This window comes from Ictidomys tridecemlineatus, chromosome 10 (assembly GCF_052094955.1).
Source record: "Ictidomys tridecemlineatus isolate mIctTri1 chromosome 10, mIctTri1.hap1, whole genome shotgun sequence".
NCBI lineage: Eukaryota > Metazoa > Chordata > Mammalia > Rodentia > Sciuridae > Ictidomys > Ictidomys tridecemlineatus.
In genome coordinates, this window is record NC_135486.1 from 100,114,990 (window position 1) to 100,130,994 (window position 16,005).

At 32.5% G+C, this 16,005-nt stretch overlaps 1 pseudogene; it reads right to left on the reverse strand.

Annotated features, from left to right (window-relative positions):
• The window catches only part of LOC101974185 (G-rich sequence factor 1 pseudogene), a 46,199-nt pseudogene extending 31,001 nt beyond the window's left edge, over window positions 1–15,198 (reverse strand).
• Between the last annotated feature and the right edge of the window lie 807 nt (window positions 15,199–16,005).

The following is a 16,005-nucleotide window of genomic DNA, read 5'->3' on the forward strand; positions in this document are numbered from 1 at the left end:
TGATCAAAACTTTCTTACTCTTATTACACAGGGCATGCACACGAAGTGTAACTCACTTTTGTAAGTCTTACCTGGGATGAAAATTGATGACATCTGAGATTCTGCTTTTATATATTGAAGAATTAGATTCCTGTTTTTATGTTTGAAAAAAGTAATAAAATTCGTATTTTAATACTCATATGAAAACACTGACCAAATATAGTGTTTTAAATATACTTTCAGAACTTTTTCATATGCTCTCCAAATTTGTAAGCACTATAGACATTTTATTAACTTGAAAATTATTTCTAAAATGTTTTCTCTATTTTTGAGATGGCATTTAATGATAATGGCCAAGGCTCAAGCTATTGTCCTAGCTCAGGCTATGAAGTAGCTGGAATGAATGCATGTGCCACTGCAACCATAACTTGTAATAAAGAAGAAAAAAGTAAGATGATCATGCATTGAGAGCAAGACAGGCAAATATTTTAACTAGTGTAGTGTGAACTCAGAAAATGCCCTGTCTCTGTAAATAATATCTCCTTGTTCTTGCACAAGTCATAGGCTTAAGGCCTTTTGGAAATATGGGACATATCACTTTAGTTTACCAGCTTGTTAGAAAGATTTACTAAGAAATATTGAAACATGTTAAGAGAAGTAGTAAAATAATGGCATATTTAACTTTGTAGAATACCAAATATAACTAATATGCATTTTTCATAGGTTCTAGTATTAAAATGTCAAAATTATTAAAAAATGCTCGAGTCCTAATTTTCATTATCAATCGTGCTCTTCTTTGTGCTTTGTAACTCAGAGCAAATCAGCAATTAAGCTAATTTATAACTTTATTTATAAATATCTCTTAAATTAGAGAATACAATCATCCTCTTCTGAGAGAATAATCAATAACAAAAAATGCAAGACCTGGTTTGGACTTCTACTATTTCTTCTCTACCAAGTTGGACAGAATCAGCAGATCATTGTAAGAGTAGCTACATCTCCATGTTGATCTCCAACTGACTTGGAAGACAAAATCCTTTTTAATACAACAGATACTGAAGAGTCACAATGGGGTTTAGCTCTCTAAAATTCAATGAATTAGCTTAATCTCTTTATTTTGAAGAACAACTTGATATATGCTGAAAACTTTAGGCAGTATTTGTAAAAGCTGGGGAAATTTTAATTACTCGAAACAACAAACCACTAGAGGTGCCCATTAAAAGTTGGCACCTACCCTGGGAAACAGTAATATTTCCCTCTCCCGCTGGCCCTGCTATTAAAGGGAATCTATTTCAAAAAAGGAAAAAATTTAGGGCACATACCTGTTAGCCAAAATGACAAAAAACTCCCATCTCTTCCAGAGACCTTATTTGAAGCTCTCTGATAGCTTTGAATGATAGCAATTTACTGATAGAAAAGACAAAATCTTCAAACAATAATGTACCCCAAAGGGTAAGGCTAATATGAACGTTCCAAATAAGGCTCCTAAAAAAATACAGGGTCAGAGTGCTTAATATTTGTTGGTCAAAGATAGAGGCCAAGCTGTCAAAGCAGAGTGCTGCTTGGAAATAATGGTTGAATAAGAGAGCATGAGTGCTTGTGACCTAATAAGAATGTTGTAACTTTTAAGTCTAAGTGTGTGTTACACTTAAATTGGGAATAGTCAGGGATTGGGACTAGTCAGGACATGTTGTAATAAAAGCTATTCACTACCAGTCTACAGGGTCAGTTCGGGCAGACACACTACAGTAACAGAAATGACAGAGACAAAGGAACAATTTAAAATCCCTTTATCTTCCTCCATCTGACTACAGAATTATCTTCCTTAGACTTCAAGGATATTATTAAGTCCTTGGTAAATTAAAGGATAATGGTGGAAAAGCTAATTTCTGCTAAACTGGGCATTTCAAGACCCAAATAGCTAATTAGAAAAATCATAGGTGCGATACTATTTGTGCCCATGAGTAGGGGTTATGCTTGGAATGAAATGGATAATGCTGGAAACCCTAAGGATAAAGGCTTACAAAGTTACTGGCTAGTGGTATACCTCAGTGCTAGAACAATTTCCTACCAAAGCATGAAGAGGAGAGGAGAGGGGAGGGGAGGAGAGAGGAGAGAACAAACCTTGGAGTGTGACTCATGCACACATCACTACTTTTTTTTTAAAAAATAATTCATTTATTTTAATTATTTTTCTATTTTAATTACAGCAGAATGTATTTTGATTCACTGTACACAATTGCACCACAACTTTTCATTTCTGATTATACATGATGTACTGTCACACCAAATTTGCTGTCCTAATTGTACCAAGGTAATAATGTCTATCTCATTCCACCATCTTTCCTGACCCCATTCCCCCTCACCTCACCTCCCTCATCTTCACCAAAAGTTTCATCACTACCTCTAGGGTAGACTTTTGAAGGGTTTCTGACTAATGAACTGTCCTAACTCACTACTGTTCCACACATAGTGACACTATAAAATCTCATCTCATGTGTGAGATGCACAGGTATAATTATTGTGAATATGCATCGAATGTTGATTAGTATTGTAATGTAAATACTTATGCAGTATTGTCACTAGCAATTTCATAATACAAAGCAACCCATCCACAGTTATCTGAAGAGACACATTAACAACACATTGAAAAAGCAGATCAACTATTTGTGTTGATTTATGTTCCACAGCCAACATGAGGGTTTTTCTAAACAAAAAATGAGAGATAACTTCAAACTTCAGTATTTTTAAAAAATTTATTTAAACAGCCAATTTATCATATTTAAGCAATTTTATATATTTTCTTTATATACACTAATAGACATAAACATCTTGGAAGATCAAGCCTTTATCTTTGAGAATCATATGTAAGTCTAAAAGGAAAACAAACACACAAAAAAATAAATCTCTTGTCCCAAAAGGGGAGAGTTACAAACTTAAAATCCTTCAATGGACAGTAACTATGATGAGGTCATTCATCTGGAGTTGGCAAAGATTTTGATGAATAAAGCTTCTTTTGCTTCCTAGAGTGATGTAACATTGTAATTCACAGTCAGCCAAAGGTGAAGAAGTAAAAAAGCTATTTGCAGGTGTAATACAATAACAGTAGCACTATGATAATAATAGTAAATGTTGCTTCAGTCACTCACTCTGAGAAGCACTTTCCAGACACTAAAATCAATCCTAAATTTATAATCTTGCAACCAGCCTTCAAGCATATGTTACCCTCTTTTTCTTCAGAAATTGACAACATGTGTCAATAGCAATTAAAACTCATTTAGAAATAATCAAAAATAATATTCCACAAAGAAAGTAATTTGAAGCAAACAATCATCCAAAGAACAAAATTATTTTCAATGTCTATTTTATGCACAACAAAGCATTTCCAAAAGGAAATTATGCCAAAAGAAAATAAAATCTAAAAGAAAGTTTAAAAAGTTTTTTCAATACTAGAGAAAAAAAAGCAAACTAAAAGTCCATATTTATAAAACTAAAATGAAAACTCTAGCTAACACAAGACCATGTGATCAATAAAATCAAATAATAATCATCAGCTAATAATTATAAGGACATGTGAGTCACATGACATACTCTTATTTTCATCAGTTTGAACAACTACTTTTATCCCTAATTGTAGTTCATGTTCATATATTTCACTGTATTCCAATTGTTATATCCTTCCCATTAATTTGATATTTTTAACTTGAGTGATTTTCCCTATAATATTAAGCCTTTTAATAAATAAATAAATAAATAAATAAATAAATAAATAAATAATGTGCTATACCTTCCCTTATCATCAACTGCATGTATGTTTGCTTTATTCTTAATCAAAATTCTACCATCATCAGTCTGTTTTTCTTTATGGTGAGAAAAACTGGTGATTGGCCACTCTGAGAAAAAACATAAAGAATTTATTCACAACATTAATACTTCTCAACTGAATTTAACCTTACGAAATACTGTATGAATATAAGCATATAATAATAATGTAAATTAAGAGTAGCTTACTTCCTCTTCTTCCCACTCTGCTTCCATATGTGCTGATGTTTCACTTTGAAATGCATCTCCTTTGCCTAGAGTGGCCACATGAACTCCAGTCATTTCCCAAACTGCTTCCAACATTTACTGTTTCCACAAATCCTTGCCTTTGTCACAGCATTCATCATGGCATCTTGGAATTATGTAAACTGCACTCATCTCAACCAAGAGCATCTCGAGAACATGAACTGTATCTTCTATCTCAGTAGCCCCATTCCTTAACACATATTAGTAAAGAATTTAAGTATTATATATTTAATTAACGAGCAGAATTCTAAACTTGCCAGTAGAGTGTATCAATAATTTTAAAGAATGTCTACTTTTCCAGAAATACCAAGCCTCATCAGTAAGATTCCTTGTTTTATTGTTAGAGAAAATTTACAGAATTTTGCATTGTATGTCCAGTACTACAGAAATAGCTTTCTCATTGCTTAACACCTATTTAACAGTGATTTTTCAAAGGAAAAATTCACATGTAAAGAATTTAAGTTGCATGGATATAGTTCTAAAAGCTTTCCCATGACATAAAAGTTTTCTCCATGTTATACAAGTCCTCTTGATTCCATTTATGCAATCAGAATCCCAGATACCAATGTCAGGCATTCCTGTTCCAAAAGGGTCACAAAGATAATGGGCTCTGAATTAAAAGAGATAGTCTGCATAAACTATGTTGCTTTTTCTTAATTAGTCCCTGTGTCTTCTCTTATTTATAAGATGAGAGATATTTATCTTACATGTTAGAAAGCTCAATACAAAAATGTATTTTTTTCCTACAGAAATGGAGAAAATTTTTGCCAGCTAATCCACTGATAGGGCATTAACAACCAGAAATAACCAACTCAAAAGAACTTAACACTGGACTCGGAGGTATAGCACTCGGCTAGCATGTGTGAGGTCCTCAGTTTGATACTCAGCACCACATAAAATAAATTAAATGAAAGTATTGTGTTCAACTACAACTAAGAAATAAATATTAAAAAATAACTTACCACCAAAAATAACAAAAAACAAAAACCAAATGAACAAACAAACAAAAAACACCCAGTCAATAAATGAGCAAAAGAACTAAACAGAAATTTCTAACGAAAAAAAAGCCCCCCAAATACATGAAGCATCTCTAGCAATTAGGTTAATGAAAACCAAAACTACAGGAAGACTTCATCTTACTCCAGCCATGATAGTATTGATCAAGAACACAAACAGTAATACATGCTGGTAAGGATGTAGAGAGAAGACACACTTGTAACTGCTGGTGGGACTGCAGACTAGTACAATCACTCTGGAAAACAGTTTGGAGATTCCCCAAAACCTAAAAAAAAGAAACATGGCATGACCCAACCATCCCATGTCTCAGTATTTTGCTAAAACAACTAAAATAAAATTTGCTTGATATATTAATACAGCCATGTATGTTTATAGTAGCACAATTAAGAATAGCTAACTTATGAAATCAACCCAGGTGCCTGTCAATAGATGAAAGCATAAAGAAAGTGTGGTACACATACATACAATGTAGTTTTACTCAGCCATAAATAATAAATTATGCCATCTGCTGGTAAATGGTGGTGGGGAGGAAGAATATCATGCTAGTGAAATAAGCCAAACTAAGAAATGCAAAAGTCAAAAGTTTCATATTAGAAGCTGAAGTTAAATAAAAAAAGAAGGAAAGAACAGAATATCATAAGACATAGGAAAGACCCTTAGTGTAGAAAAAAGAAGATTGAGAGGAAGAGTGGGAATGAGAAAGAGAAGGCAATGAAGAAAGGATTCTTTAAAAATCATGTTATATGCATATATAAATATACCACAGGAAATAGCACCTTTATGTATAAGTATAAAGAAGCAATCAAATATAAATAAATAGACAAATGAAAGAATGTCCAGGCGAATAGGAAGAAGAGAATGGAGGAGAGGCAGGACAGGATGGGAAAAGAGGGGATCATTAACTCAACTGGAATTCAATGCCTGTATGATTTTGTTAGAATTTATCCAACTACTATGTGTAATATAAACTCTAATAAAAATAATATTAAAAATTTATTCTCACTTCTAATGATAAGTCCTGGTAACATAATACTAAGCTACTTTTCAAAAAAAAATTTAACCCTGGTTCCACGTTAATTGCTACTAAAAGATATTTATGATTTTAGAAAAAATTTAATTCAGAAATTTTATGTATCAACAAGATTTATGCTGATCTACTCAGATTATTTTTAGCATCATGAAAGACACTAAATCACTTGCATTTTTAAGGAACAAAACAAAGAGTAATACATACGACAGCTTGCAACATCCATGACTTATATACTTCTAGCAATTATTTATCTACTTCTAGCAACGAGCAACCTAATAAGACTTTCAAAAATTATAATGGGAACATGATTTTTATTGTATATAGAAAGAAAACTACTCAAATGCCAATTCTAAACATAAAAATCGAACCCCATTTCAAAGAGATGCATAATATATTATATAGGCCATGTTCTTGTATATCAGTAGAAATCATTATGAAATCTTTATCAAAATATATTATAAAAGACTTGTAAATTCATTTATAGAGGCAAAGTAGGTGGTCTAAGTGAATGCTGTGGCTGCCAGCAGCAAACTGGAAAACACATATTCTCAGCATGTTGTATGCACCCCCTCTACAGCACACTATAAAGTATTATGGCTCAAGTGAGACCACATGAGGTTCCTTCAGAGAAGCTTGAAGTTCAGGTTTCTACATGAGTCTCTTGAATTCTAAATGTGGACTCCATTCATTGAGACAAACTAAGTATACTCATGAGCTACAAAAGGAAGAGAAGGAATATGAGGAGAACTTTCAACATTTGCTACTATTCTAATCAAGAAAATTCTGCTTATAATCAGTATTTGTTAGCATGCATCACTGTTAATTTTAAAGAAATATATTTCAAATAATTTAGAAATAATGATGATTGATGTACACTATGTTGTTGGCTTCAATATCTGCATTAAATGAGAGCAGGTATGTTGATACTAATGTGTTCCTATAAACGATAGCATAGTGGAGAAAAGTTTCACCCTTCTGCTCTGTTACATATCTCTAAACCACATGTGGGCAGAGATAATGCAGCCATGTTCCATTCAAATAAAGAGATTACAAATTGAAGAAAAAATAGCATTAAAAAATACATTCAACTACTACTACTACTATATCTAGAACAGCTTTTAGTCATTGCCAGGAGTTATCGCAGAATAGGAAAAGAATAGATACACAATTAGTTACTGGGAAGTGAAAAGTGGAAAACTGATCTCTTAGGTTATAGATTTAGGTAATTTCATTGTTATTTTTGGACTTATACAAAAATTTAAAAAGCTCACATATTTGAAAAATCTATAGGTATGAATTGGAATTCTAATTTAACTACATTGCTATTTTTGAACACAATAGATAGTTGTTAAATTAATTTAAAACTCAAAAGTTTTCTTCATTTCCATTAGTTGTTTTGAGAGAAATATATCCATTTCAACTTGCTTGTTTAGAATTCAGTGTAATTAAATCTGAAAGAACTACCTAGATACTTCTATTCTAGAACAACAAATCATATTGCATACATATGTATATGAATAAACTATAATATTTATATATATACATGCTTAAATGTATTTAAAATGTATACATATTTTATAGTGTTATTTGTAAATTGCATAATATACATTGCAGCTAATCACAAAGGTAACTTTTATTACTATTCAGAAAAATTGTTTTCTTAGAAATGCTTTTCTTAGAGATGCATACCTAAAATAAAATAGGAGTAGGTATAAATGTACAATTTTTGCTTAAAATGCTATGTTTAGGAAAAAATATAAAGTAGTTTGATCTATTAATAATGAATTAGGATAATATTTATCAAAAATGTTTTAAGAATTACAACAAATTTATTAAAGCTCTCACTGTGATGAGACAGCAATTTTAAATTTCTGCAAAACAGTTGAAATGCTGATGTTATATTTGTTGCAAAAGAAAGTAGATATTAATTACTTTCCTGATAGTAGATAAAAATTACATAAAAATTACTGTAAACCTTTTTTAATTGTGCATTGACTCTATACTGAAATGCTCATGCAGTTCTATTAAAGATACAGGTAATAATGTGACTGAGAAGAATTTACCTACAACTTGTTCTGCTGCAAGGTGCTTAATGTTATGCCTATAAGAACTTGAACATACAATGTGTTATATTTTATTATCTCTTTCTTCAATAATCCATACTACTCTCCCATAGTGTTAGATATAATATTGAATCTAGGCTATGACAAAATAATTAATATCATGATAACAGAAACTGGTCTAACATGTATTTTAAAGGAAGCAATAACTTTTTTAGATCTCAGCCTAAATAACTGTCATGGGGACAATTAAGGAGAACAAAAAAGCAAACTACTGTCCACCAGGAATAATTTTCCAACCTTTTTATTGTATAAGATATGTCAAACTTAAGTGATCCCATCGACAAACATTTGTAAAAAGAAAAATATGACACAAAAAGCAACCTTCTACATTTTACCTTACAATACAATAGCATGAACTCATTCATAAGATGTCACATTTTTTTTCCTGTAACTTCAGGCAAGATTTCTAGAAATGCACTTCATAATATAAAAATTTCAAGTCCTAAAATTGCATTATCAGATGCATTTTCAAAAGAATTAGAAACTTTTCTAGTTTTCCACTGTTATTCTCATACAACAGATCTACTATCTTTTGTCCATACTATAATGCTTTACTACAGTATCATGATAGAATTGAATATTTGGTAGAACTACTCACAGGTATCTCTGTTATGATTAGTTAGTCTTATTCATACTTCTTCATCATACACAAATATTTTAAATAAAATTAAGCTATATAAATATCATACTTTATACCTTAATTCTAGAAATTATTCTTAATTCAATATATCCTGAGTGTTTGTTTTAGTTAAAAAAAGCAATATAACAGTGCTACTTATTTCAGTGAAGTGTTGTAGATTTTTCAAATACCTTAGATCATTTTTTAAATATTATTCCCAGAAATATTGATGTAGATATTAAAATGATATTTTATCTTATATCAGACTGCTGATACTTAGGGTTTTTTATTGTTCTGCTCCCTTAATAAAGATGTGTAACATGACATTTCTTTTTAATATTTATTTTCAGTGCATAAAATTATGTTTGTTCTAAGTTGCAAGGAGCAGAAAAATCACTGATAGATACTTCATTAATTCTCAATTAGAATGAGAGTATGATGCCACTAGAACATGATGTATTTTTCTTCTGCAGTTTCTTCAACAGTTAAAATTGGGAAAACAATCGCCTCTATTAAAGAATCAGGGGAAGAACTAAATTAGATAACTTCTACAGTATGTTTAACTTGTTGCCTAACAAAAGGAATCCATTATTTTTTTGTTATTTTCTTTTTTGTTTGTATTTTTTTGTAAAGGTACACCTGAAGTAATGTGACAAGAGTAAAATTACTTTTAGACAGAAAATTGTGATGGAAGTAAAAATAATAGGAAAAGGTAAAGAAGATAGGTGTCATGAAGACAATTTAGAAGGCTGTTAGTAATAGTGTTTAAATAGCTACAACTGACTGTGTTTCAAATATGTCAACCAACTGTTTACCAATACATAAACTTTTCAAACATCTGTGCAGAAAAGGAACCATTCATCTCCAATTGATTTATGACAGAACAAACACAGAAAGATAGCTCGCTGTCACACCTTAGATCACAAAGAATCACTTATGTTGTCAGATATTAAATCTCTCTAATCCTATGGCTCTGCTGTAGCATAATGAAAAAAAACCATAAGATGGATGACAATTAAAAAATGAAAGTTGTTGCTATTTTTGTTGGGTATTGGCTACATATGTAAGCTGTATCCACATGCCATTTACTTAAAACTAACACATAGTGTTCTAAAGAAATTACCGTATTTATTGCTACCTTTTAGATGGAGAACTAGGAACACAAAGAAAATAAGTAAATTGCTTCAGTTCCTAAATAGCAAATGGTTCAGATCTTGATGATCTGACATGAAAAGAATACATGTCTTCTTGTCCATTTTAGAGGACAAGATAGCTATTTCCTCTCATCATATAAAAAGCTGTAATATCAAATTGCCTTTTAAATCTCCAATCAAATGTGTTATTAAGTAAATGGATAAATATATAGATTCTTATATCAAAAATAGAAAGAGAAACATTTTGAAAAGTCCATGTTATTATTTTCATGCTAAATATCTCCCACTCACAGCCTAACCTCAGTAAGCCTCCAGGTTAAGTTTCTTGAGGCATATTTATACTTCAATGATTGATATTATCAAAGAATGGTGGCCAAATCAAGCTGACTATACACTAGATATAACTAGCTGACAACTAGTTACTGACAGAGAGATAAATAATTAATGTAATACTCCAATATTTCAGTAATATAAAAATTATCAAAATAAATCCTTTGAGTTGTACAATATTATGATTAGAACAAAATAGCCTTATCCTTTAATTTGTTCCAATTAAATCACAAAACAGACTTTATTAGCTTATTTTAAAAAATTCTTATCAACTAATTGGTCATTTTTTCATTTATTTTTATTCATAATTTTTGAACACCAGAAAATAAAGCCAGGGGTGTTCTACCACTGAGCTAGATCCCCAACTTTTATTTTCAGGGATGGAAATGAAATCATTTTTGAGAAAGGGTCTCACACAGTTGTTGAGGCTGCCCTTAAACTTGCAAATTCTCCTGTTTAATTGACATTATGCCCTATGTTTTCAAAATAAGATTATTCTCTGGTAAGTATACAGCTCTATATAAAACAAACATGGGGATTAAGACCTATAAAAATTTCAACATTGAAATTAAAAAAATATTACCTCCCATTACATGTGTTCTCATTAAAATAAATGTGAGAAAATCACAGAAATGAAAATAATATACAAAGTGTTGTAAACCTTTGTCTCAAACTTTTACAATTATATACCATTTTGGATAATACATTATAAATTTTCTAAACAAATTATTTAGGTAGCCAAAGTGGAAGACAAAAGGAGGTGGTGATACATGCTATACTTTGCAATTAGTGGGGGGGAAAAAACTATGATAAAAAGAGAAAAAGAAAAAAAAAGGAAACACAGTTGATATTCCAAATATCTCAAATATGTTTAATATTGATTATCTTCCCCAGAAAATCAGTTTCACTGTTACTGATTTTACCTGATCAATATCTGATATTCAAAGGCGTATTACAAAAAATGAATATAGCAGCAGACCAGACATTCTCAATCTTAATTTTTCTGTTTATTAACTATTTAATTTTAGATCACGTTATTATACTTCATTTTTAAGTTCAAATCTTATAGGAAAAATACACATACAGACAAATATCTTTACCTAAACACAAAAAAAGTCATTCTGAGGTTGGGGTGTGCTTCAGTAGCAGAGAACTAGCCTGGCATGTGTGAAGAAATGAGTTTGATCCTCAGCACCACGTATAAATTTAAAAAAAATAATAAAAATAAAAATAAAGGTATATCAACAAGTAAAAAATATTTTTTAAAATAGTCATTATTTCCTTCTCTCCCCATATGTGTGTATATGAATGTATATTTATGTAATATGACCCACAGTCATGTTATGTGGCTGTGTATATATACACACACATACACACACATACACACACACACAGAGAAATATTTAGAAAATTTCACTTTAGCTGGACAAAATTATTAATAAAAATTCAAGAACTGGAGACAGTTCAGTTGATAGTTTTTGGCTTGCATGCAGAAAGCCCTGAGTTTGATCTCCAGCACTACAAAAATATTTGAAATATTAGTATCTTCATAGCATTGTTATTGAAATTATTTTTCAATAATATCAAATTATTCTTTTTTAAAATTCATGCCTCACATGGCCATTTTATTTATTCTTGCATTTCAATACATAAATTCAACAGTATCTGTGAAGTTCACCATTTTTTAAACTACAGTCTGAGATACAAAGGTAGATTTGAGGCACTCCTAACAAATATGGTAAAGTAAAAATGACAACTCAATTTTTAATACTAATAATACAGTGGAAACTTAAAAAATAAATTTATTGAAATGAACTCCGTAAATGATTAAGAAAGTAATAGATAACTCTGCATAAAAATCTAATAAAGTTCCAGCCAGAAACTGTCATTGTTTGTTCGAGAAACATTTAGAAACTTTCCTTTTACATGACAGTATTGAGAATAGTGAGATAGTGATTTGGCTAGGCATATATTTTCATACTTGGAAAGCCATAATATTAGGGAAAGTATTGAGATACAGGTGGTAGGCAAGTCACAAAAAACATTTTTGAAGAATATGATAGTTGGATGTAAGCTAGTTTAGTTGCTACAAATAACAATAAGAAGGTTCCTCCAAAAACTGAGAGTAGAGGTACCACGTAATCTTGCAATTCCACTTTGGGTGTACACAAAAGGGGATGAAATGGACATGTTAAAAAAACACCTTAACTACTGTGTTGATTGTAGCACAGTTCATAATAGCCAGGAAATGAAAACAACAGAAGTGCCCATAAACTGACAAACTGAATAAAGAAAATGTGATACATAAAAAGAAATATTATGAAGCCATAAAATTAAATGAAGTCCAGTCATATGCAACAACATGATGGACAGGGAGGACATTATGCTAAATAAAATAAGCCAGGCACAGAAAAGCAAGTATTAGCTGATCTGACCTACATGTTGAATCTAACACAATAAATCTCACAGCAGTTGAGAGAATAGTTGTTACCAGAAGCTGGGAAGAGTGTGAGAGGATGCAGAGAGATTTGTCAACCAGAACACCATTACAGTTAGGAGAAATAAGTTCTGGTGTTCTATGGCAGAACTGGGTGAATATAGCTGACGTAATGTATTGTATATCCAAATCTAACTATAGGAAAGATTTTTTAAAAATATATTTACAATAAAGCAATGATAAAAGTTGAGACAGATCATTACACATGAAACAAAAAGATTATACTATACCACATCAATATGTACTTAGCATGTGCCAAATGAAATGAATCTTTGAGAAAAGAAATATTACCCATGAATTCAGAGTAAATGAGAATGAAATCCAGGCACAGTGGTGGACACCTGTAATGCCAATGAGGTGGGAGATGAGACAGGAGGATCCTTATAGGGAAGAACAGAGGTACTTTCAATTAGACAGAGGTGAGTGGAGGGAGGGGAGGGAGGTAAAGGAGTAGGAAGAATACCTATGAATGAACATTATTACCCTAGGTACACATATAATTACATGACCGATATGATTCTATGCCACATACAACCAGAAAAATGAGATGTTAAATGCCTTTTATGTATGACATCTCAAAATTCATTCTACTGTCATGTATAATTAGAAGAAAGTTTAAAAACATCAAGTATGCATCCCTTCTCTTAATTTCTATGACCATTATCCTAAACCAAACCATCAGCAGCACTTAGCAAGATGTACAATGTCCAACTAGAGGAGTTTATCAGGGACTAGGATGCGCCACAGAACTGCTGTGGGAAAATCAAAATTCACATATTTACTTCCCTCATGAGAGCCTTCATTTGCATTTTGAGGTATTCTTAATGGCAAAAATAATAAAGTGAACTTAGAAAATTGTAACCAACCCCCAGAAAGTATTCTACATATTGAAAATCAGAAAGTGATATGATTTTAGGGTTTTAGTAGTTCAATTAAAATATATAAGCTTGGTTACATCTAGGCAAATTTATTAAGCTTCTACACTTAAAATAACTTTTAAGAGATATTCCTCATGTAGTTCTCAATCCCATGGTGAAATCTCAAAAACAAAACAAAAAAATTAATTGAAATAGTGCTTGTTAATATGTTAATATTCTTAATTGTCTATTTTGGTGTTAACTTGTGTAACCCCTAAGTAAAATTTAGTTATGACATATGACCCTGTGTTAAAAAGAAAATTAACCCTAACTTGTTAACAGCCTTTTATCAGGATGCTGATAATAAATTTAATAAATCCCCACCTATTGAACATTTTCAGATGTTCAAAACCATTAAATGTTAAAGTGAAATAACAACAATAAGAAATTTTTTCTTACTATAACTGGTGGTATAAACAACAAAAGGCATGCAATATGTATGTTATTACAAAGACACACATTTATAAAATACATGTCTCAACAGAGAAAAATGTCATCAGAAGACATTCTGTGAATGCCTTAATAACTTGACCATTTCAGTTCCAGTGCTTAACTCTCATTTTAAGACAAAACCAACTGATAACTGATTTTCCATGAGGCATGCATAAGACACAATAGAAGAATGCACATCAAAGTATTTCAGACTGAAAATATCCTTTGCACAGCATAAAGAAAAATGTCAATGGAGATTAAGTCTACTCATTGGGAAATAGTGAAATATAAGGCAAAGTAAATGAGGACTTTCAAAAATGGTTTCCATAAAATTTGTCATTTTAAAATATGGAAGCCACTGGTATATTAAAAAACATGAGTCATTACAAATCAGCTAATGGCTGGACTTACACTGAAAAATCGGAATTTACTTCTGTGGAAGAAAAAAAAAACACTTGCAGACATAGTTCAGAACAGTTTTTAAAATATGATACATCCAAACTTTTAACATTAGAGACAAGCTTCCCTTGAATTCATGTGTTTTACTCGTTTTCCTTTCCCCTCCCCAGTTTAGGCGAGGGGCTCCACCCCCAGCAGCTTCCCAGTGCAAGAACACCCCCAGCCACTGTCCCAAAACTACACCCAACTATGAGCTCTATAACCCGGCCAAACCCACTCAGCCGCCTGAAGGAGCCAGCACCAGGAACAGCACACTCCCTCCTCTGCCCCACCGGCCTACAAATATAATCTCCACTGCATCCACCCAGCCACCTGTAAGAGCACCACTGCCTCCCAGCGACAGGAAGCTCACGCCCTCTCTAAGCACTGCCTTGCCCAACTCCTCGCCAGATGCCTCTCCAGCCAGGCCTGTGCCCGCTGCCACACACTGCTGGGGATACTGAAGTCCGCCCTACCTGAGGCTCTCCTCCTGGCTCCAGGAGAACCAACAGCAGAATGGTGGTGAGAGCCAGGCTGCTCCTGTGGGAGTCCCAGGACCTCACCAGGAACTGCAAAGGGGAAAGGTGCCGCCATGCCTACCCAGAAGGTGACAAAGCCCTGGGACAAGGCAGGAGGAGCCCAGGCAGCAGTCAGCAGGAAGTACCTGGGGGACCGGAAGGTATGTTCTTCTCCTCTGTCTGCCGGCCTCTTCCAGGCCTCCAAGAAACCTAGGGAGCAGAATCAGCAGGCGGTGCCTGCGTGCGATCCTGGGAGAAAGAGCTCCTGCGCCAGTGCGTGCACCTGTACTTGGAGGGCAGGGCTGGGCCCTAGTTCCTTTTCTCACAAGGGCTTTTTCAACTAAGAAAAACCTGGCTCTAAATAATTATCAGGGAACCCCATATTGACCAGATTCATCAGTCACAGGAGAATTTTATAATTTAGCCATTTGATAAAACTATATTGGACATAGGGAGAAGCAGACATTCAAGAATGTTTAGGACTAGGTTCTAAAGATTAAGAGGTCAAATGGAAGCTTACATAATGGCAGAGGGAAAAAAGAAATTATGCCCTAACTTGGAGAAAAGAACTTTTAAATCTTCAGTAAGCCTGGATTAAAGACATTTTCAATAACAGTATAATTCTGAACACAATTTGGATCAATCTATTTTCCACAAATAAAGGTTGATTCTTTTATATAACACATAGGAGAGGCTGAGCCTCATTTCTGATGTCATAGTATTACAAAACTTCTTAAAGTTCCATGGGTGCATTATGATATTTTATAACTTTTTATTTGCTCATTGTGAGCACTGACTTGAATTCCTTTCTGTTGTTTAGAGAGCGAATTAACTTGGATATCTTTCAAGATGTCACTAAACTTGTTCTCTGAAATTGCAACTG